We start from the raw sequence: 23374 nt of genomic DNA, 5'->3' as shown, positions 1-23374 counted from the left end.
AGTGGTTTAGATTGGTTGGTATTTAGAATGTTAAGGATTTAGGGTTTTAGAAGGTTAGGGTTTCAAGGTTTAGAGGGTTAGGGATTCAGAGGGTTTAGAAGTTTTGGTTTTTAATGGCTTAGACGGTTAGGGTTAAAAGAATAAGGGGTTTAGAGAGTGAGGGTTTTGGTGGGTTAGGGTTTTAAGGGTAAAGGGGTTGAGGGTTAGGGGTATAGGAATTTAGAGGGTTAGGGGTTGAGATGGTTAGTGTTTTGGTGGTTTAGAGTTTAAGCTTTTAGAGGGCGAGGGGTTTAAAGATTAGGGTTGTAAGGGTAAATGGGTTGAGAGGGTTAGCGGTTTAGATGGTTATGGATTTAGATAGTTAGGGGTTTAGAGGGTTTTAATTGTTCGAGGTTTAGTGGTTAAGGTCTCTGTGCGAGTCCAACATGTTTGTATGAGTCAATGGTAAGATAAAAAGAGTTCAATTTAATTTGTATATTTCGAAACAATTTGTTTACTTTTCCTGTGATGTTTTTGTATTGTATTTTTGTTGTTATTTTCTGACCCACCCGATTGGACGTCTGTGAAAACATCGTTATAGCTCATCAGATTCATCCAGTATAAATAAATATTCAAATTAAAATTCTATTGACATCTGTGCGAATCTATGGATTTCTGTGAGTTTTTGGGCCTTTGAGTGTATGGATCTCTGTGTGAGGCTATGGGTCTCTGTGCATGTCTATCGGTCTCTGTGAGTATGGGGTCGCTGTGTGAGTCTGAGTGTCTGTAGTAATGTATGAGTCTCTGTTGGAGTCTATGGGTTTCTGGGTATGGTTGTTTGTGCGAGTCTTACATGCACAAATTTAACTTAAAAAGGCCATTGAGGGTTGCGGAATCCAAGTTGAATATTAAGTTCCCTGCAGTGCAAGCCAGCTCTCTAGTCGTGTCATCAAACAGCCCCTTTAACTCTTTATAATAATAAAATAGACTTACTCCAGGAGATCCACACTGAGTCACAGTCAGGTCCTGAATTGTTTTTTTACATTTTCGATGAATGAATGATGAGTTCTTACACAAGTGGAGGGGGGGGGGGGGAATTCGAGAGACTTGCACCGTTGTTTCAACTGCCATAGAAACAAATTGGTGACCTTAGGATCATCGCAAATCCAGTGTGCTAACCATTACACTGTGGCAAATCACCCACACGCTCACTCACCGAGCTACACGCTCACCTGTACACACATTCACTCACGACCGCAGCTCACAACACTTCTCTTTCTGCTTCTTCTCTTTTACTGACCCCATGCATAAAACATCAAGGTGCCTTACAATGGGGGGGGGTAAGAAGTGGCTAAGTTAAAATTCGAGATGCTTTCTTAAAAGATAAATATTTTTAGGGGGGACCTGAAGGCCCAAACTGAACTAGACTCCCTGACCAACTTTGACAGAGAGTTCCAAAGTCCAATGGCCACCGAAGCAAAATCCCGGTCGCCCATGGACCACTTTGAGCTTTCTTCTCGCGACACAGAGATCTAAATCAGCGATTCTGATGATGCAATTTACATGAAAGTGACGCTTCACAGTGGACGTTACAATTCCCGCTGATGGCATTACTACTATAATAGCCCAGAAATGTGTGTAATGCACGTGACGTCACTCCACATACCCCCTCCCCCATCATTAATAATAAAATAATCATGAGCGGGTGGATTTTTACACTCACGCGGAAGGCCGAGTGGAAAGATAGTTTTTTCGCAAAGTTGCTTCAAATATGACGTTTCTTTACAGAAAGTAAAAAATAAATATACGCAGCAGTGCTAAATCCGTACGTGACGTCACTGCAAAAGAGACACCCCCCCCCTCATTCATAATCATGAGCGGGTGGATTTTTACATTCCCGCAGGTTGATTGGAAATAATTTGTTTTACGCAAATTAACTTTAAATTTGACGTTTCTTTATTGAAATGTAATCAAATCAATATTTCTACGCAGCAACAAAGTGTATTTGGTGTCTTTATTTATTTCTTCAGCACTTGAAACAAAAGGTAAGTCTAATTTTTGCTTCTAAATTATTATAAAAGTAGCCTATAGCCCGTCCAAGGACGGGTGTATTGCAGTTAATCTGAAATATTCAATCGAAAATAAAGACCCGCTCATGATTATTAATGAGGGGGTGGGGCCAGGGTCCACATGAGTGACGTCATCATGCCATGATTATTGATGAAGGGGGGGAGCTCCATGTGGAGTGATGGAATCCGCTCATGATTATTGATCAGGGGGGGGAACTCCATGTGGAATGACATCATCCACTCTTGATTATTAATGAGGGGGTGGGTGGCGTGGTCCACATCAGTGACGTCATCCGCTCATGATTATTAATTAGGGAGTTTGTGTCCCGCGCGTGACGTCACTCCACATGCCGCACCCCCGTCATTAAGGTAGAGCAGAATTATTATTTGTTGCAAATTCGCTTTAAGTTTCACGATTCTTTATTTAAAATGAATCTAATAAATAATTCTACACGGCAACAAATTGGATTTGGGGTCTATATTTATTCCTAAGATAAGTCTAATTTATGCTTCTACATTTTGGTTAAATAGACATTTCTCGGTGATTTTCCAGATATTGTATTGCAATCCAATTTATTTGCACCCCAGCGGCCGAAAGCAGAAAATAATAAAGTATCAGAGCAGTGAATTAGAACAAATTGAAGGTCAGTTATATACAGTGCTACAGTGAAATGCAGTGAAGTGTTTTATGACATAATTTCGTGCAAGATTCACTGCCATTCAATTAACACAAGATACAATTATACTCTGCTAATTTTTTTCGTAAATATTACAGCTTCCGTCCTAGGAAGGGCAAAGAAGCTATTTTGATAAGAGTAGGCCAATGTGTGTTGCTGTCACGGTTCAAATTTTCCAAATTCACAAATGACCGACAAATTCCTCAATTGGCATTCCACAAAGCAACATCACAACATGTAGCTACTGCAGACTACTGTATGTGCTGTACTGCGCCTTCGTGATAGCCTTGCGCTGTAAGCCTTGCAATTTTACACCTCCCCCTTTTATATCGTTTAGAAAATACGTTGTCACTTCATTATCAACACCACCGCTACCCGACTAGCGTTGCCTCAACCCACACTCATGTCGCTGACAGCATCGTCTGCCCTTTCTCGTAACCGTCGCCTCTCAACCTTCACCTCCACCTAACCCTGTACACAAACTACTTTGTATCGCGCATAAAGAAATGTTCTGTACTGTGGAGTACAATATAGTAATTATGCATGATATTTTAGTGATTTTATTTTCATAATGTACTGCTAATAATGTTTTAACGTTTACTGCCGAAACTAGTATTGAGTGTAGTATTTTTAGTAATTGAATGTAATGTTGCGGATACGTCTAGGATGAAGATGCACGCATTAACACGGCTTCAGCATTGTTTAGTCCTCGTGGCAAAATTGCGTTGATTTACGTCGTTTCGGTATTCGTTGTCGCACATTTAAGCAAAGCATCCCCGACATAAACCGGGGTATTACTGTCAACTAAATTATTATTATTCAAGACTTACCACCTCACGTGTAGGTCGTCGCGATCGCATGCTAGAAGCTTGCACATTTGCCTGTTTCTCATTACGAACGTGTCCCAAGGCCTTGTTCAGATCACCTTGAGTGTGGGCCAAGGCAACTGCGTGCACGGACAGTGACCCACACTCGGCGCGGAGACGTGCCACCACCCCACGCACCTCGCGGCTGTACAGGTACATGTGGCGCACACTCACATTCACCTCCACCTGTCAGGAGGACAGAAACAAGAGTTAGGGACAAGGACATTTTTATTATTGTTACACTTCCTGACCCAGAAAATCCTAAGTCTCAAGAATATTTTTAACGAGGGTCATGCCATTTTTTTGGCAGCAGGAGGGGATGATGATTGCATGTGTCATCCGAATTCAGTAATTTTGCAAGTAATTTCCAGCATTGGGATAGATGAGCAATACATGTTCAATTGGAAGGGGTTTTTTATTTTCTGGGAGGAAATCCATGTGTAGTGAGTCCAACTGAGTTGCAGAAGTTCTTCTTCAGAGGCAACACAGTGCATCGCACGCCATGCTCTGCTAGAGCCGGCATCACTCTGCAACACACACGATGCTGTCCGGCACCATACAGTGACATCCCCAATGTCACTCACTACACATGTGTAGAGTAGTATGACGACATGACATCATAAGCGCTGTGAGGCGCAATGACGTCATGTCACGGGAAATACTTAAGGGGGACCCCGTGGCGAAAGCGGGGTCGTTGTGGGAGCCCGGGATGGTGAGCGTCTTAAGAAGGTCTCTCCTGCTCGTGACCGGACGGTGTTGGCTGATCCCCCGTCCGGGTTCTACGAGTAGGAGAGCCGAAGATACAGCCAGGGGTAGGGCTCAGAGAAGTCTGCAAGAGCCGGTTAATATTACGTGGGGTGCTGCTCTCCTCAGTCGGGTGGTGTTGGATAAGCCCCCATCCCAACTCGAGTGAGAGGCCAAGAGATAGCCCAGGCTAGGAATAGATAGAGCCTGACGTCCGCGTCAAGGACTGAGTGTAGGGACACCTACCTCTGGTGTGTTTTGTTACCTCTGTGTTAATAAACTGGCGCAAGCCCTTACTAAGAGTTCAGTCTACGAGTCGTCCATGTACAGCAGGTGGAGAACATACACACTCCTCAATTAAGCCCACAAATCAACTATGCATCATAACGCTGGCCGTGGAAACCTAAGTTTATGAATAAAATAATTGACGTGGCTCAGCGGTAGTGCATTTGCCACTTGTTGCAGAGGTTTGCGGTTCTATTCCGACAGGCCGTCCTGGTTAATACTAAGATGTACGAGCCGTAAAATAAACGCCATCGGCTTCACAGGGGACATCGAATATCCCGTTTAACACGTAGGCTTTCACGACGAATATCATCCATAAGAGGTTTGTTTTGTTAGATCGTGTAAATATATGTGTCGTTAAAATCCACCACCACCCGACACAGCCAACTAGTAAGGGTTGTAATGTAAACAGAACATGCCAATTTGTCACTAGTACAGCACACTGGTGTGTTGGAGAGCCAAGCCACAACATTTACAATCTGAGTACGATGTTTTGCCAGTATTACAACTAGCTTCATCAGGCGACAGACAGATTTGTGGAGAAGTCCACCTGTTTTGTTCCTTATATAGAGGCGTAGATGTGGTGACCACACTTCACGCTCTTGCGCAAAGTGGAGGGGGGGGCGATTAATGAGTCAACGTACATTATGCATGTGCATTATACGAGCCCTTTAATCTTGTCCTTCCAGTCCATTGTGTGTATTAAAATAGCCGTATCAATGACAATACTATATTCTATCAAAAAAAATAAAAAATATATTTTGAAACAATCTTTTTTTATATGTTATGTTTCGGCTTGGGTCTAGTTGTCAACGCTCAACTTACGTAGGCTGTAATTGACCACGGTCCCTTATATTATGGCAAGCCTCGGGGCCACTTCCTGGAGTTGTGGAGTTCTGCCATTACTCATACGGTACATTTCATTAAAGCGTGTTTAAAAAAAAGTATTTTAAAATATTACTTATTCAAAAGAAGTTTTAGCATCTGTATTATTAGTGCTGTTACCAATACCTCAATGAAGCCCTCATATATTGCTCATACATGTGCAATAATACAGGTCGATGACAAGCGACTGTGTTCATTCAGACGCTGTCTTTCCGACAGACCTGTTCTTCACCTGAGGACGGCTGCTTGCGTTGTGGCCGAAACGTCGTGAAAATTGTATTTTATTATGTTTTATTTTTATTATTTTATTATTTCCCTTCTACGTGACTTTACCGAAAGAACCAAGAAGAAGCGACTGTGTCTCCGTCTGTTTATTTCTTCGTTATATGGACAGCTCGCGTTCCGCTCTCTCGGACGTTCCGCGGCGCGTCGCGTGAGCTGGCGTCCCGCTCTCACGCCATTCTCTCGCTCACGGCGCGTCGCGTGAGCTGGCGTCCCGCTTCCCCGCTCCCGCGCACCGCTGGCAGACGGCGCGCTGGGAGCCGTCTCCGCGTCGCCACGTGGCCGATGGCTCACGGAGACCCGCGACGTGGTCCAGCTTCCAGCTCTCACCAACTGACCTCGAGCCCCTTCCGGCTCTCCATTATATCCCCTTCCCGCGTCACCCAGACCCTTAAGAACTTTCCAGATAATACCACCCCCTAGCGCCCGCGGGCTCCACCCTTGAACCCTTTACCCGATGGCTCGTGTCGCCTTGATGGCTTAGGGGCTGGGGCGGCGAAGCCCCAGCCTACGCTCGCATTACACATGTAAGAATTAAAGCTGTTGGGAATGCATCCCCATATATACAATTGTCTAATGAACTCCTTTATGCGCCGATTTGATTAGTGGCCACTTCTCCAGCATACACATTTTGAGCGCTAAGCGAGGTCTGCCTGTACAATAATTTTCACTATTATTATTCAAGCATACAAATACCTCTCTAGACGTGGGCAGCATGGCTCGACCTCTGGTCTTGCTCCGTGAATTGCCGGCATTCTCGCAGACGCCCCATGCCTCACTGCATGCAGCTAAAGACATGGCTGTACTCTCCAATTGCTGTCAAATGAGAAGAGAGTTTAAGACACCATGAAGCACTTTTCTTGACACTGCAACATCACCACACCATCTTGACTAGTTTTACCGTGTCAATGACCACATATGCCAATGCAATTTATATACAGTGAGGGAACAAAGTATTTGATCCCCTGCTGATTTTGTATGTTTGCCCACTGACAAAGAAATGATCAGTCTATAATTTTAATGGTAGGTTTATTTGAACAGTGAGAGACAGAATAACAACAACAAAATCCAGAAAAAACGCATGTCAAAAATGTTATAAATTGATTTGCATTTCAATGAGGGAAATAAGTATTTGACCCCCTCTCAATCAGAAAGATTTCTGGATCCCAGGTGTCTTTTATACAGGTAACAAGCTGAGATTAGGAGCACACTCTTAAAGGGAGTGCTCCTAATCTGAGCTTGTTACCTGTATAAAAGACACCTGTTCACAGAACCAATCAATCAATCAGATTCCAAACTCTCCACCATGGCCAAGACCAAAGAGCTCTCCAAGAATGTCAGGGACAAGATTGTAGACCTACACAAGGCTGGAATGGGCTACAAGTCCATCGCCAAGCAGCTTGGTGAGAAGGTGACAACAGTTGGTGCGATTATTCGCAAATGTAAGAAACACAAAAGAACTGTCAATCTCCCTCGGCCTGGGGCTCCATGCAAGATCTCACCTCGTGGAGTTGCAATGATCATGAGAACGGTGAGGAATCCGCCCAGAAATACACGGGAGAATCTTGTCAATGATCTCAAGGCAACTGGGACCATAGACACCAAGAAAACAGTTGGCAACACAGTACGCCGTAAAGGACTGAAATCCTGCAGCGCCCGCAAGATCCCTCTGCTCAAGAAAGCACACATACATGCCCGTCTGAAGTTTGTCAATGATTCAGAGGACAACTGGGTGAAAGTGTTGTGGTCAGATGAGACCAAAATGGAGCTCTTTGGCATCAACTCAACTCCCGTGTTTGGAGGAGGAGGAATGCTGCCTATGACCCCAAGAACACCATCCCCACCGTCAAACATGGAGGTGGAAACATTATGCTTTGGGGGTGTTTTTCTGCTAAGGGGACAGGACAACTTCACCGCATCAAAGGGACGATGGACGGGGCCATGTACCGTCAAATCTTGGGTGAGAACCTCCTTCCCTCAGCCAGGGCATTGAAAATGGGTCGTGGATGGGTATTCCAGCATGACAATGACCCAAAACACACGGCCAAGGTAACAAAGGAGTGGCTCAAGAAGAAGCACATTCAGGTCCTGGAGTGGCCTAGTCAGTCTCCAGACCTTAATCCAATAGAAAATCTGTGGAGGGAGCTGAAGGTTCGAGTTGCCAAACGTCAGCCTCGAAACCTTAATGACTTGGAGAAGATCTGCAAAGAGGAGTGGGACAAAATCCCTCTTGAGATGTGTGCAAACCTGGTGGTCAACTACAAGAAACGTCTGACCACTGTGATTGCCAACAAGGGTTTTGCCACCAAGTACTAAGTCATGTTTTTCAGAGGGGTCAAATACTTATTTCCCTCATTGAAATGCAAATCAATTTATAACATTTTTGACATGCGTTTTTTCTGGATTTTGTTGTTGTTATTCTGTCTCTCACTGTTCAAATAAACCTACCATAAAAATTATAGACTGATCATTTCTTTGTCAGTGGGCAAACGTACAAAATCAGCAGGGGATCAAATACTTTTTTCCCTCACTGTATGTAAAACTGCTCAATTATTTACAACTAGCCTTTAGCCCGTCCAAGGACGGGTGTATTGCAGTTAATCTGAAACTTGCAAGTGAAAAGCAGACCGCGACGTGATATTCATTGCATCAATGCGTGTGCAATCTGTAAGGGCGCAGTGACACAGACCTATTTCATTTTAAGGTTATAATCCCTTGTTCATCATGACGTCCTTTTTACTTTGATGTCTCAATAGCATTACGGAGATTGCTTGACTTGAGGGTTTTGCCTTTGTAGTGAGGTTTGTAAGTTAACGCTGAGGAGGGGGGAGGAGGCACCTCGGCCCCCCATGTGGAGTGACGTCAGCCGCTAATTATTATGAATGGGGGGAGGTGTCCATTTGGAGGACGTCACCTTATGATTATTAATTAGGGGGGCTGTTCGATGTGGAGTGACGTCACCTGCTCATGATTATTAATTATGGGGGTGCGTGCTCCATGTGGAGTGATGTCATCTGCTCATGATTATTAATGAGGGGGGCTGTTCGATGTGGAGTGACATCACTTACGCATGACTACACTATGTGTAACACAATTTTTGTTCCTGGGTAGTAAGTGTTATTTTTTAATTGCTTCTGCCTAAAAAGTATAGAAAATGGCTATTATTCCCCACAAACTTTGGTTTTGTGACCAGGACAGTGATATTTAGAAATGTACCTATTTTCAATGAGAAAACGGGCGAATTTGTGTCTTTTCGTTCACATAAAGTCAGAAAAAAAACATATGAATCGAAATTAACATGTATTTATACTAAAGTAATACAAAAATTATTACAAAAGATTTAGAAGTGAGTAGTTTTTGAAGATTTACAATTATACTGTAAATTACTTTCATGAATCAGCCCCCAAATGTTAGCCTCCCATCATGTTCTCATTATACTGTCCTTGGTAGCGGCGTTCAAAGTCCAGTATATCCTGGTGGAAGCGCTCGCCCATTTCCTCCGAGTGCGCTGCCATATTCTCCTTGAATTTATCAAGATGAGCATAAAGGAAATGGACTTTGAGGGACATCCTACAGCCCATTGTGCCATCGTTCTTCACCAGTCTCAACCAGCTCCACATAGTTTTCGGCCTTGTGATTTCCCAGGAAGCCCCGAACGACTGCGACAAAGCTGTTCCAAGCCGCTTTCTCCTTACTTGTGAGCTTCTTGGGGAATTCATTGCACTCCAGGATCTTCTTTATCTGTGATTCGACGAAAACACCAGCTTTCACCTTTGCCTCAGACAGCTTCGGGAAGTACAGTGGAACCTCGGTATACAACCGCTTTGGAATACGTCGAATTTGGTATACGTCGTATACGTATAAAAAATATATCTTGGGATACGACGTCTTGCTTGGGATACGACGCCTTTGCTAAAACTTGTGTGGGTCGGGATGAGTCACCGCGTACAGTACCCGCGTATGCCCCGTTCACGACTGAAACAAAGCGAGAGTGGTGGGGTAGCGGGGGGAGGCGGGGGACGTGGGGGGGGAGGGGCGGGGTGGCGTGGAGTGGGGGAGAGGGGCGGGGGATGTGGGGAAAAGGGGCAGGGTAGCGTGGTGGAGAGGGGCGGGGGACGTAGAGGAGAGGGGCGGGGGACGTGGAGGGCTGCCCCCATGGAGGGCCCCAGGTCGAGGCGCGTGCTACTTGCGGGGTTGAGACACGCCACGTGGCCAGCGCAGCTGCCAGCAGCGCGGTCACGTGGCTTCTGTAAGCATTTTCGTAATTAGTGTCTAAATTATTTTATACAACCCATTAATGTATAATATGCCATATAAAATATCATTTATTTTCCTCTGGAACGGATTATTTCCTTTCCCTTTATTTCTTATGGGAAAAAATCGTTTGGTATACGTCATTTTCGGTATAAGTCCTACCTTCTGGAACGAATTAACGACGTATACCGAGGTTCCACTGTAGTCTTGAAGGTACTTGAAGGCTGCCGACTCCTTATCTACAGCTCTGACAAATTGTTCCATAAGGCCCACTTTGATGTGCCGTGGTGGCATCAGCACCTTCCGGGGGTCCACCAGTGGCTCCCACTTGACGTTGTTCCTCCCCACAGAGAACTCGGTCCGCTGTGGTCAGTCCCACCTGTGGTAGTGCGCCTTGGTGTCCCTGTTGTCCCAAAGGCAAAAATAGCAGGGAAACTTGGTAAAACCGCCTTGGAGACCTTTCAGGAATGCCACCATTTTTAAGTTTACGATGACCTCCCTGCCATACTCATCATACTTCAAGACATCCAGCAAGGTCTTGATGCTGTTGTAATCCTCTTTGAGGTGCACCGAGCGAGCCAGGGGAAGAGACGGGTACTTATTACCATTACGGAGCAGCACGGCTTTGAGGCTCCTGGATGAGCTGTCAATGAAGAGGCGCCACTCATTCTGGTTACAGGCGATTCCGATTGCCTCGAACAGACTGGTCACATTGTGGCAGAAGCAGAGCCCATCTTGACGGGTGAAGAAGCTGCAAAAAGGTTGGTGACGCTTCCTCTGATCTGCGACTTGCACACTTGCATTCAACCAGTTTCACTGCTTGAGCCGAGACATCAAAAGCTCAGCATTGGACTTGGTGAGACCAAGATCTCTGATCAAGTCGTTGAGGTCTTTTTGGTTTCTCTCCTCGGCTCCACCTCTGAAAATGTCATCTGGATCTACATCTTCCTCGCTCTCTGACTTGCATTGAAAATTGTAAAACATTTTAAAATAAAAAAGTTTTACAATTTTTTATATTTTATAATATAAAATTCCGAGCAACAATTGTCCATCTTACATTCCATAGTTTTTTTGCATTGCTGGCAGGTGAAATGAGGTGCCCAGGGTTTGTCTTGATCCCCGACAGGCATGCCGAAATATCGTAAATATGCCTTGTGGGCCTCACACATCTTAGCAGATGCTTCAACAGGTACTTTTTCGCTCTTGTATTGATAAATTGGCCGCAGACATAGCAAAATGCGTCTGCCGGATGCTTGCAGCCGCTTAATGCCATCTCAGAAAAATGCAGATATATATCCACTTCGGCAGCTGGAACCAAACTGAACTGGTGGGCTTAAGGCCCCTGTATTTATACTAGTATTTATATTACTGGAAAGTTCTAGAATGTTCTCGAAGTTACTCCAAGTTTACTCCGCACTGAATCTATCTGGAATGCTCAATGAAAATAGGTACATTTAAAAATATCACTGTCCTGGTCACAAAAGCGAAGTTTTTGGGGGGAATAGCCATTTTCTGTACTTTTGAGGCATACGCAATTAGAAAATAATACTTACGACCCAGGGACAATTTTTCTTACAGTGTTATTAGTAAGGGGCAGGGGGAGTACTCCATATTGAGTGAAGTTACCCGTTTTGGATTATTAATGAGGGGAAATGGCGGAGCCAGGATTTTCAGGTAGGGGTGGCAACTCCTCCAGCAATGAAAAATGATAGTTGTTAGTAAGTAAGGACTTGTCCCTTGCTTTTTATTTGACGCGTGTGCGGCGATGTGTGCAGCCATCAATCGAGGGTCGAATTCGAACTGTGTGTGATCGGCATCGCGCTCACTTAAGATATGCCTTCAGGGATGTCGTGTACTGTATACGCAACTGCGCACAATTCTGTGAGTCACTTATAACTGCTTTGACGTTACTTATTGCCAATTATGGACTCAGACTATTGTCATATCATCTCATAGAGTCCCTGGCACATAATAGTATGCTATACAGTGGCAGTGGGGGTCGCAAAATGCCGATTTATTACTAATAAACCCCAATGATCCGATCGAAATTAGGGATTTAGATCGGATCATTGGGGGGGCACGTGCCACCCCACCCCCCACTAGCTCCGCCAGTGAGGAGGGGTGGGGGGTCCATTTGGAGGACGTCACCTGCTCATGAATATTAATGAGGCGGGCTGGTCGATGTGGTGTGAGGTCACGAGCGTTAAGGACAGACATTCCTGGGTGGTTATTTACAATAGTTATTTTGGTTAGACTACATAACAAACTAGCCAAGATTATGTCATAAGACTCTCCAAAAAGGTGAATTGTCATGTCCACAAGCATTTAACGTGCTAATTATTGTTGTTTGAGCTCATTGGTACATCAGTACACTTGGTTAATATAAAAAATAAAATTACGTAGAGGGACAGATATTTGAAGGAAACATTGCTTATTTATTATTACTGTACTTATATTCTGCACAACGATGCTACAAATAATTTTGTCTGGCATGCATAACATTCTCCACATGTAGAGCCACTTATAAAGTGCTATATAGTGCTATATTAGTAGTAATGTACATGTGGAGTATGATAATTAGCTGTACACATATACAATATTATATAGTATACTAAATAAAATAATTAATACTGTATCGTCATTGTGAAAAATGTAAGTCCAATAATAATCCAATAATCCGCGTTCCTGTGGGGGATCAAATCGTGGGTCCTATAACCTGCGGTACACCGTGGAGAGTCGTTAAACAATCCCCGTGAAAACATGTTTACGCTGACGTATGCTATGGATTATGGGATGAATTAACTGCACAGTTGCATTCATTACATGAAATAAAATCACTGATTTTTTTATTACGCGTTTTCTAACACCCAAATGGTGCAACATCTTCCATGTGCATAATAGAGGTTTTTTGGGTTAGATCACGTAAATACAGAAATGTGTCGTTAAACCCGCCACCACCCGACACAGCAAAGTAGTAAGGGTTGTCACGTAAACAGAACATGCCAATACGTCACGAGTACATCACACCAGTTTGTTGGAGAGCCAAGCCACAACGTTGACAATCTGAGTACGACGTTTCCCAAAAACCTCTATTATGAATTATATTGGTCGCGAAAGCCTACGTGTTAAATGTTTCATGTGGGTCTATATTAGAAGATGTCCTTGCATTACACCGTATTGGCGGTACACCGCTGGTGCGCGGTACAGTATCATAACAAAAAAATTGGAATACATTTTTATTTTCCCGCAATTCACAACCCCGGTCAGAAAATATTGCGTCTGTGCGTCAAAATCAATCGGAAGACCAATGTTATGAGCAGCTGAACACAAAGCTTCACAGTCTGTTGCCGTATAGCAGCACCCAGTCTGATTGCGATTGACTGGCTCCGTGTTCCAAAGGCAAGATTTGACTCCTCGTGCCCTAGACTTGGTCGGACGGTTCTTCGAATAATTTCCGGAATCATTGCTCGTCGGACGGTGGTATTAAAATATTATAGGACTCGGGGTGTCATCACATGTTCGAATGGGGAAAGTAGCCACTGAATCTAAGTGCACCTTGTGATGGAGAGTTCTGCAGCTCACTCAAGGGGCAACAGCGACATCGTCAGACTGCTTCATGAGGACCACCGTTATCTTAATTTGGAGCTTTCGTGACTACAGGAATTACTCTTAGGTTCTTTCGGTAAAGTCACGTATAAAGATAAAATAATAAATTAAATACTAGCATACGACGTTTCTCTAACCCCTCCCTCTCTCCGCCCCCTCTGTCTATTTAAGGCCTTGCCACAGAGACGATCGTCAAATAGTCCCCATAATCTGTATGGTGTGGGAAAGCACTCATTCAGCTGTGGATTGATCAAAGGGCTGCACGTGTACACGTGGGAAAATCATCATGATTACCATAACAATGCAATACCAATACCAACAGCATGACTATTGTTGTCATTACAATGACATCATTATCATCTCCCCCATTGTCGGCATCCTCATAACCTCCTCCAACAATCAACATCATCATAGTCATCACCGCCATTATCATCGTGATCATGAACGTCATAATCATTATTGTGACTATCATAATCATGTAAATCATGAACGATTGTCACCATTACCAACACCATCATAACTACCCCAAACAACAACCACCATCATCAACATCATTACCCCTACCAAAATAAATACAATCATCACTCACAATGCTATCACTACCATCAACATCATCATTACTAACGTAACTTTATCTGTGAAACATCCTGTTGTATTTAAAACAGGTATTCCTAGAATATAAAAAAAATCACACAACCGGTTTCATTAAGCTATAATATTCTGACATTCATGTTGATTCCAATGACTGCTACGGTATATGGGCATTTCAGTCGGGCAGAATGTAACAAAGACAAAAGATCCCTGCATAGCCTCAACAGACCGCAGGGGCAAGTGCTGTTATTGAACACCTATGAACGCCAACACGGCATAAAATGGGGTGTTTTGGACACATTTATCTAGTGATATTACACACCACACCAGGAACTCATTTCACTTTGAGTATATATGGGGGGGGCGGGGGAGTTCAGCACCGGTGGAAATATTTGCCACCAATGTTGGCCGTGAGCGGGAATCAGGTCAACGGATTTGTCGCGCAGTGCAAAATCCGCCATACTTCTACACAGACGCCGCCCAGATCGTTGAAACAATCGCCAAGTCGCACGCTACCGCGTCCACCACCACAGCCAACAGTGGACACGCGCCCACCACGCGCACGATCGCCCATCGCCCTGTGCCATGACATCATCGGTAGTCGGTTGGTGTCTCTCCCCCCTGGCCTGGACTCGAACAACCCGTGTGTGCGCAGAGTCAGCGGAGCCATCCTTCACGCGAGACGTTTCAACCGATCTCGCGTCTACCCACGTGGACATTAAAGAAGACCCCGTGGCTCTTTGTGATAAAAGCGGCAGACAACCCCAGTGACCCGGTATAAAACAAACAAAAACATCCCACTACGGGTCAATAAGTGTTCGTGCCTTCGCCATATTCTCCCGCACGTGGCTGGTTCACGAAGCGACTTCACCGCACCATGCCGACCGGCCAGCCCGGCTCGGCGTGCCTGTAAATGAGAGCGATGGATCTCCGATGGTGGACCCAGCAGGGATAATGCTAAATCATAAAAGGGATAATAAGATCCACCTTTAAGCCATATAGCCTTCTGGCTGGTGGGGGGGGTATTCTAGGCGAGCAACCCTGAAGGCTGGCAGAATGTTTATTGGGTTGCTGTTGCAAAACAATGTCTTTCTAATGTTGACACACCCGACTGTATAAAGTATACATTTTTGGCCGAGTTTACCTAGGGCAGCTAAGTGAACGTAGATTCTGACGAGGCAGGGTGCAGAGCATGAGCCTGAGAAGCATTCACAGAGGATGGAAGCCTACTTTCTGTACTGCCTCCAACAATTACTTTCCTCTCTGTGCCTATGTGTTACTCTCTCTCTATGTATCTTGGTTATATCTGTCTGCTTATATGTCTGTCTATAGTTTTCTGATTAGATTTTTGTTGCTATTTCATTTATACCTGATAATTGGTTTTTTACCCTTCTATCTGGCAACAAAACTGACACCTTTTTACAAGGAGTCATGTTTGCATAGACCGCAATACCTGCAGTCATAATACAAACAAAAGACATAACTCTGATAATGTGCACTGTCCTTGAAGTTGATAAAAAGGTGTCAGTTTTGTTGCCAGATAGAAGGGTAAAAAACCAATTATCATATTTTTACTGGCAAATGAGGTTCTCATTTATACCTGTATGTTATTATTTAATTTATTATTTTATCTTTATACGTGACTTTACCGAAAGAACCAAAGAGTGACCACCGTTATGTTATACTGTACCGGTGTTGTATTTATGATACTTGATATCCAAGTAAATACATGCTAAATACTTCCTAACAGATCGCGTGAGCACAGCTAGTCTATACTGATACAAACCCAAAAGACGACATTGCTGGATTACGGAAGCAAATCGCGAATCACAAATCCCCGAATTACAGGGATTTGTAGATTACCACATCGCGAATTATTGGATTTCTGCTGTAACAAAAGACATTACACGCCTCCTCCACATATATATGTCCCTCTACGTACAAAACAACTATGTATATCGGCCTTTTGGGAGCGCATCTCAGACAGCATGGGTTCAACGCAAGCAAACTCTGGACCGGTTTTGACATTCAGTGTCTCCATCAGCAGTCCGATTTGGAAGAAACCACAGCTGAAACTTTCTAAATGGTTAGTAGCAATTTCCACTGTCGACGAGTGCTCATTTGTGTGTCGCGTATTTACAGGTGTCGAGGTTGACCCGATTCGAACAGAGCGTCCATTCGCCAATCAACATCTGGTAGCACGCAAAAAAGATCCTCCATGTCGCCTTAACAGACTGTCGGGGCAAGTGCTGGTAGCGAGCAGCACCCACGAAGGCCACACGAGGGGGCGGCCAACACCACGCGCGACCGCGTTTGTCTCCCAGTGGCGATGTTTCTACACACCGTACCAGGTTCTTACATTGAAACCGAGTCGACCTAGGAGAGGCCCAGGACCGCTAACCACGACGCTACTCCTCCCCACGCACACACAATTCTGGCTCTGACTGATGCGGGACGCTCACTGCCCGTGGTGTTCTCGTGTCGCACCGCGTGTGGACGCGCTGGCGAGATGGTAGCTACGTCGCTTGGTATACATGAGGTCGTCGGTTCTATCCCAACCCCGACTTCGGCTGTATATTTTGAGTTTGCGTGTCTCTCTCTCTCCCCGTGTTCGCGTGGATTTTTTTCCGGGTTTTCCCCTCCACATTAAGAATCAACGCGCGTTTGGCTGCTATAAATTTACACGCGATGATACGCCACTTCCGTTGAGGTATAATGTGGTAGTCAGGTCGATTCTGAAAAAGAGCTATAATTGTGTGGAGCCTTAGCTGGTAAAATATAAAACATACTGAATATAGTTTTGAATAGTTTTAGTTGACTGTTACCTGCACCGCTGTCTCCACTCGCCCCGCGTCTCTCCGGCAACCAACCGCGCGGCGACGTCACGCATCGAGTCCCGATCAATGGGCGAGCGGCGCCTCACACAGCGCCTTGCCACACCCCCACCCCAGCAGGTTGTGCGCACTACTTTTGTAACATTGAATGCGACTTTGGAGTTAACGTAAATTGTAATTCGATTTGACTCAACTGAATATTTTCAAACTCTGAGAACGTCCTTTAAAAACATTTGAGCGTATGACAAGATCACTTCATTTTTTGTCCCGGAGGCGGAAAACAACCGCTTGCACGCCATCTCGGCGTGATGACGCGAGTGGGGAGACATCGATTAACAACACTTGAATCGATTCGAAGCCGACGACAATTGATTTCCAAGAGAGCTGCCGTTCGCCACTCAGTGGTGGTGACGTCACCACAGCGCTTGTGCCAGGCTAGGTGCATCTTACGGCTACATGTACTCATCTTCTTGGTTCTTTCGGTAAAGTCACGTAGAATGGAAATAATAAAAATAAAACATAATAATTCTCACGACGTTTCGGCCACAACGCAAGCAGCTGTCCTCAAATGAAGAACAGGTGTCATGCCGCCGCCACGAAGCCGTTCAGCAGGCGCCCCATCTAAGACCTCGCCACCACCAAGCGACGGAGCCGACCCCGTGTCCCCCTCACCTCACCTCGCACGGACACACCCGCACGCATTCCCCCCCCCCCCCATAGAGCTCGTGGGGAGGTCACCTGGCCGACCGGTTTTTATCCGAGAAGCCCTTATCGGGATTAAACTTTCACGGTTTCCGGCGATCAGGGAATTGGACGACCTCCCCCGTGCTACGTGGCGCCGCGGCGCTGCGACCAGCCTTAATATGGTGGGGTCGCGGCATGGGGCATTCGGCCACCGCGGTGGAGGCGCATTTTCCCCCCACACACACCCCCACGGGTCGACGAGACAGGCGGAGGAGGGAGGGGACAGCATGAATAGCGGGACCGCATGGACTCTTGCGCATAGTCATGGAGGGTTGGGAACATTATGCTTGAGCGCACAGGCCCCATTGTTAGGAAGGGTAAGGGAGTAATTAGGATGTACGCCGCCAACGCCGCTCACTGATTAGCATATCAAAAGCGCCGGAACCGCCGTGCGCGGGCTCGAGGTGCACGAGCCCATTGTTCAGCGCAGCCTCCCTTTGATGTAGAGAGGATAAATAGTGGGGCAAAAAGGGGAAATAGCTCTTACTCCAGCGCAAGGCGACGAGACACAGCTCCAGCCAGCGACCCGGACGTCCGTGCGACGCACCGAGGTACGCTGTTAGCACAAGGATCAGCGGACCGCCGTGGACCCTTAACAGTGAGTAAGAAGGTGAATTAGAATCATAGCAGATAAATCGGGAATAGGTATAGAGGTACCAGCGTAGGCCAGCCTCGTCGACTCACTGATTTAACATCTAGTTCCAGGTAGCGGATAATAAATCATTAATAGCTGATCGTGGCCTCGTGTGATCTCGTGTTATAAGTGTGAACGCGTGTGGTACTGTGTATGCGTAAGCTCGCGGCGTGCGTAATCAGCGTACTCCAGGTGCGCGATCATAACGTGAGCGGCGAGCGCGGCGCAGAGCGGCGCAAGAGTGGGTATCGCGTGTGGAGCTGTAGGCGTGTGTGCGCGCACGTTCACGACGTGTATAATACAGGTGCGCGATCCTAGCGTGAGTGGTCAGGGTTGAGTGAGTGCCGCGCGGAGCTGTGTGTGGGTGTGCGCGTACGTAATTAAACATGCCTACTACGCGGACCCGCGGGGGAGGAGAATCCTGGAGCGACGGCTCTCACCCCATGGGTGAAGAACGCAGCAGCGGTTCGCCTAGCAGCGAGGGGGCGAGTAATGAGGTTAACCCGGCCGTTAGGGGTACCGAGGGAGGGATCTCGGGGGCTAGCGACCCCCACATATTGGTGTCAGAAACGGGACGATCCCCCGCACCCCCAAGGGAAAGAGGCCCCCCAACCCAGATTAAAATCAAATGCACATTTACGGGCAAAGGAATTCCAACATGGAAATCGTTTGCCCGCAGCATCAGGGGGGCGAAAAAGGTTAATGGGTGGTCAGATGAGGAGGCGTTGCAGCAGTTAGAGCTACATTTAGATGGACGGGCAGCTGACTTTGTGGAAGCTTTGCCCGCAAGCGTACAAACTCAGTGGGAAAAATTAATGTGCGAACTCGAACGGCGCTTCGGCGCCTATGACGAGGAGGATGCGCAGGCGGCCTTAGAGGCACGCCGCCGCCAACCCGGCGAAGATCTACGAGATTACGCCGAGGATGTGCGCATGTTGACCCAGCTCGCGTACCCAGAGTACGAGGCAAAAATAATTGAGGGCCTCGCCGCCGGTAAAATCCAGCGATATTTGGCACGCACCCCGTGGTGGCAGCCAAATGTAGACGGTGCACGCCTCTCCTTTAGCACCCTCGTCGAGCGCGCGCGTAAATGCGAGAAACTCTCGGGTGAGCGCGCGCAGCCTCGAGGGAGGGGACGAGAGTGCGCCGTAGCGAGCCTACTCTCCGACGAGGAGGAAGAGCTCGCCATTGCAGTAAGGGGACGGGCAAGGGAGCCCCAGAGACCCAGCGAGACTACCCCGGGGTGGGTAGCCGGGTTACAGACCGGCATTGGAGATATTGCTGGCCGGGTAGACCGAATGGACGGTAAGGTAACCCACGTAGGTGAGAGGGTAACCCAGGTACGCGAGGAAGCAAATAAAAATATGAAGACCCTCCAGTCTGAGATGGGTGAACTACGCTCGACAGTAGGGGGACTAGCCGGGAGGGTGTCCCAATTAGAGTCCGATGTGGGGCAACTGCGTACTGGGGGAGGGAGAGGGAGCGGACAGGGGACCCGCTACGGAACCGCCACCCCTCCCCGGGCGTGTTATGTGTGCGATCGGCGAGGGCATCTCAGGAGGGACTGTCCGCAGGTCGCCCGAGCTAGACAAGAGCTAAGGTCAAACACTAAGGCCCCCCTAGAGAGGGGACCACCGGGGGGTCAAATCGACGTAGCCCCGACACAAACAAGCTGTGAGAATAATGGCGAGCGAGTGATCTCCACAGAGGTTCCAGCAACAATGCCAACGGAAACGGTGACTCCTGACGACTGGCTGCGGGAGCTGGTGGCGGGGATCACGGGGGCCACGTCGCTGGTGGAAGGGGAGGTAAACGGAGTGCGTACCCGAATTCTGCTGGACACGGGGGCGGTGGCCTCGCTCGTGAGCGCAGCGCACTGCAGCGCGATCGGGGTCGACGTGCGTCACCTGCAGGCACCGGACCGCGCGCTGCACACGGCGAGCGGAGCCGGAATGGGGCTGCTGGGGAGAGCCACCCTAGAGGTCCGCATAGGCAGTCAGGTGTGCACCCAGGAGTTCTACGTGTCGAGTGCGTTGTGTCACGAGTGTATCGCAGGTACCGACCTCTTAGAACGGCTGGGACTCAACGTGCAACCCCGCCAGCGATGCGCCACCATGGAGAGCAACGGCGAGCGGATACCGTTCTTGGGACGAGAACCGACGCGCCTCCGCTTCGCACCTGTGGCCGCTATCCTGGCGACGGCAGTCACCATCGGCCCGCTCACCGAAATGCTGGTGCCGGTGGCAACATTCCCCACCGACCCCGCGCTCCGACCATCAGGGGAGGTAATGCTAACTCCTCACCCGGAGTTGGCAAAACGGTATGGGGTTGTGGGATCCGCCACGTTGGTAAACGCAGATGGGGGCCGATTGTTTATGCGGATGTTTAACCCCCACAGTACCCCAGCGATACTGCGGCGGCGCACCCCGATAGCCACTGTACACCCCCTGCACGCACGCCACTCTAACGACTCGGTGTTCGCACTCTGGGCTGAAGACCCCGGTCGTCCTGAGGGTGACCAGGACCTGGCCTGGCGAGTCGGCCCGACTCCCCGAGCCGAGGTCATTCCCCTGCTCGACGCGTTACATGTACCATGGGCGGATTTACCTAAGGGAGAGGCCGATCGGCTGCGCGAGTTACTGCGGGAGTATGCCGACGTATTCAGTGAGCACGACTCGGACGTGGGTCGGACCGATCTTGTTAAGCACCAAATTGACACCGGTGCAGCCCGACCCATCAAACTCCCTTCGTACCGAGTGGGCGCACCCGAACGCGCCCAAATCAAAGAGGCAGTTGGGGACATGCTTCGCGATAACATAATTCAGCCCTCGGCGAGCCCCTGGTCAGCCCCAGTGGTACTAGTTACGAAAAAGGATGGGTCAACCCGGTTCTGCGTCGATTACCGTAAACTAAATGCAGTCACGCTCGGCGATGCCTTCCCCATACCCCGCATCGATGACACCTTCGACAGCCTCGCCGGAGCGCGATATTTTTCCACCCTCGATCTCGCGTCCGGGTACTGGCAGGTGGAGATGGCGGAGGAGGATCGGCCGAAAACCGCATTCACCACCCCGATGGGACTATTCGAGTTTCGAGTACTCCCGTTCGGACTCACCAATGCGCCTGCGACGTTCCAGCGGCTGATGGAGTTGGTGATGCGGGGCTTGCAATGGGAACAGTGCCTGATTTACTTGGACGATGTGATAGTGTTCAGTAGATCTTTGTCTGAGCATTGGTCCAGGCTACGAGAGGTGTTCCAGCGATTGCGAGCGGCTCATCTCAAGCTCAAGCCACGTAAGTGTTACATCGCACAACGCGAGGTGGGGTACCTCGGGCATCGCGTCAGCGAGGCAGGCGTGCACACTGATCCGGAGAAGGTACGCGCCGTAGTGGAGTGGCCACGGCCAAGGAATCTGACGGAGATCAGATCATTTTTGGGGCTCGCCACCTATTATCGTCGATTTGTAAAGGGATTCAGCGAGATTGCACGCCCCCTCACCCAACTCACCTCCCCTAAGCACCCCTACCAGTGGACGGGGGCCTGCCAGACGGCCTTCACCACTCTCAAAGACCACCTCACCCACGCCCCCACCCTCGCTTTCCCCGATTTTACCACCGATTTTATTTTGGACACCGACGCCTGCAGCAGCGGGCTGGGCGCGGTGTTGTCACAGGTACAGGATGGGACGGAACGAGTCATCGCGTACGCCAGCCGGACCTTGAGTGGGGCCGAGCTGAACTATTGCGTGACCCGCCAAGAGTTGTACGCCGTGATTTTCGCATGTAAGCAGTTCCGGCCGTATTTGTACGGCAGGAAATGTCGCGTACGCACTGACCATTATGCTCTGCAGTTCCTTCTCACATTCAAGGAGCCGCGGGGGCAGATGGCCCGGTGGTTGGCGCAGTTGCAGGAGTACAACCTGCAAATCGAGTATCGGGCTGGCCGGACGCATGCAAACGCGGACGCCTTGTCGAGGCGACCCACGGTGGACGCTGAGACAAGGGCGGAGGAGGCCTGCCCGTGTTTCACGGGGGGACGCTGCCGGCAGGCAACGGACCCCCGAGCGGCCGCGGCCACTGACCCCCCCCCAGCGAGAGAGAGTGCAGTGTGCGCCACAGAGGCCCTCACAGGTGGCACCGAGGATCCCGTCGACCGCCCGGCAAGCGCGGGACCCGCGGCTCGGGACCCGATCGGACGGATCCAGGAGGACGTCGGCTGCGCCTTCCCGGGCCTGAACGACGAGCAGCTGAGACAGACCCAGCAGCGAGATCCCGATCTGGCGGCAGTGGAGGCGGCACTGCGGGAGGAAAAGAGCGCCCTGCCAGGACCCTGGAGCGGTTTGTATGCCCGGTTGTGTGTGCAGAACGGAGTGGTACGGGAGTTAACCGAGGCCGGCCAGCCGGGGTGCATCTGTGTTCCTGCCCAGGTGCGACCCCAGCTGCTTCGGCTGGTGCATGACCACCCACTCGGGGGCCACGATGGGGAACGACGCACTCGAGAGACCCTGCGTCGCCAGTATCTCTGGCCCAAATTGGCACAAGACGTGGCGGCCTGGGTACAGGGCTGCCGCGCCTGTCAGCAGTGCGGGCCGAAACCGGCACGATACCAGGTACCCCTAAGGCCGTTCCGCGTCAGCCGCACGAATCAGCTGGTCGGGATTGACCTACAGGGGCCATTCCCGCGATCCCATCGAGGCAACCGATATATCCTAGTCGCAGTAGAGTATTTCACCCGCTACCCCGTGGCAGTGGCCATCCCTGATAAAACGGCCTTGGTGGTGGCCCGGGCATTCGTGGAACACTACGTACTTAAGCACGGGATCCCAGAACGAGTCCTCACCGACCAGGGTAGCGAGTTCGAGGCCGAGTTGTTCCAGGCACTGTGCCGAGAGTTCGGAATCCAGAAGGACCGAACCACAGCGTA

General features: G+C 48.6%; 1 long non-coding RNA gene across 1 annotated transcript in view; it reads right to left on the bottom strand.

Annotated features, from left to right (window-relative positions):
• LOC144740081 (uncharacterized) overlaps positions 1–17174 on the bottom strand; it is a 29246-nt gene extending 12072 nt beyond the window's left edge. Inside the window, exons 1-3 of the long non-coding RNA XR_013589559.1 lie at positions 17064–17174; positions 6484–6603; positions 3556–3777 (exon numbers count right to left, since the gene is read on the bottom strand). This is a non-coding gene — a long non-coding RNA (uncharacterized LOC144740081). The remainder of the gene's footprint in view (positions 1–3555; positions 3778–6483; positions 6604–17063) is intronic.
• Positions 17175–23374: the final 6200 nt, after the last annotated feature.

The sequence above is a fragment of the Lampetra planeri genome, unplaced genomic scaffold (genome assembly GCF_965212315.1).
Source record: "Lampetra planeri unplaced genomic scaffold, kcLamPlan1.2.h2 scaffold_189, whole genome shotgun sequence".
NCBI lineage: Eukaryota > Metazoa > Chordata > Hyperoartia > Petromyzontiformes > Petromyzontidae > Lampetra > Lampetra planeri.
The sequence above is the reverse complement of the archived record's forward strand: the minus strand, read 5'-3'. Positions and strand labels throughout refer to the sequence as shown.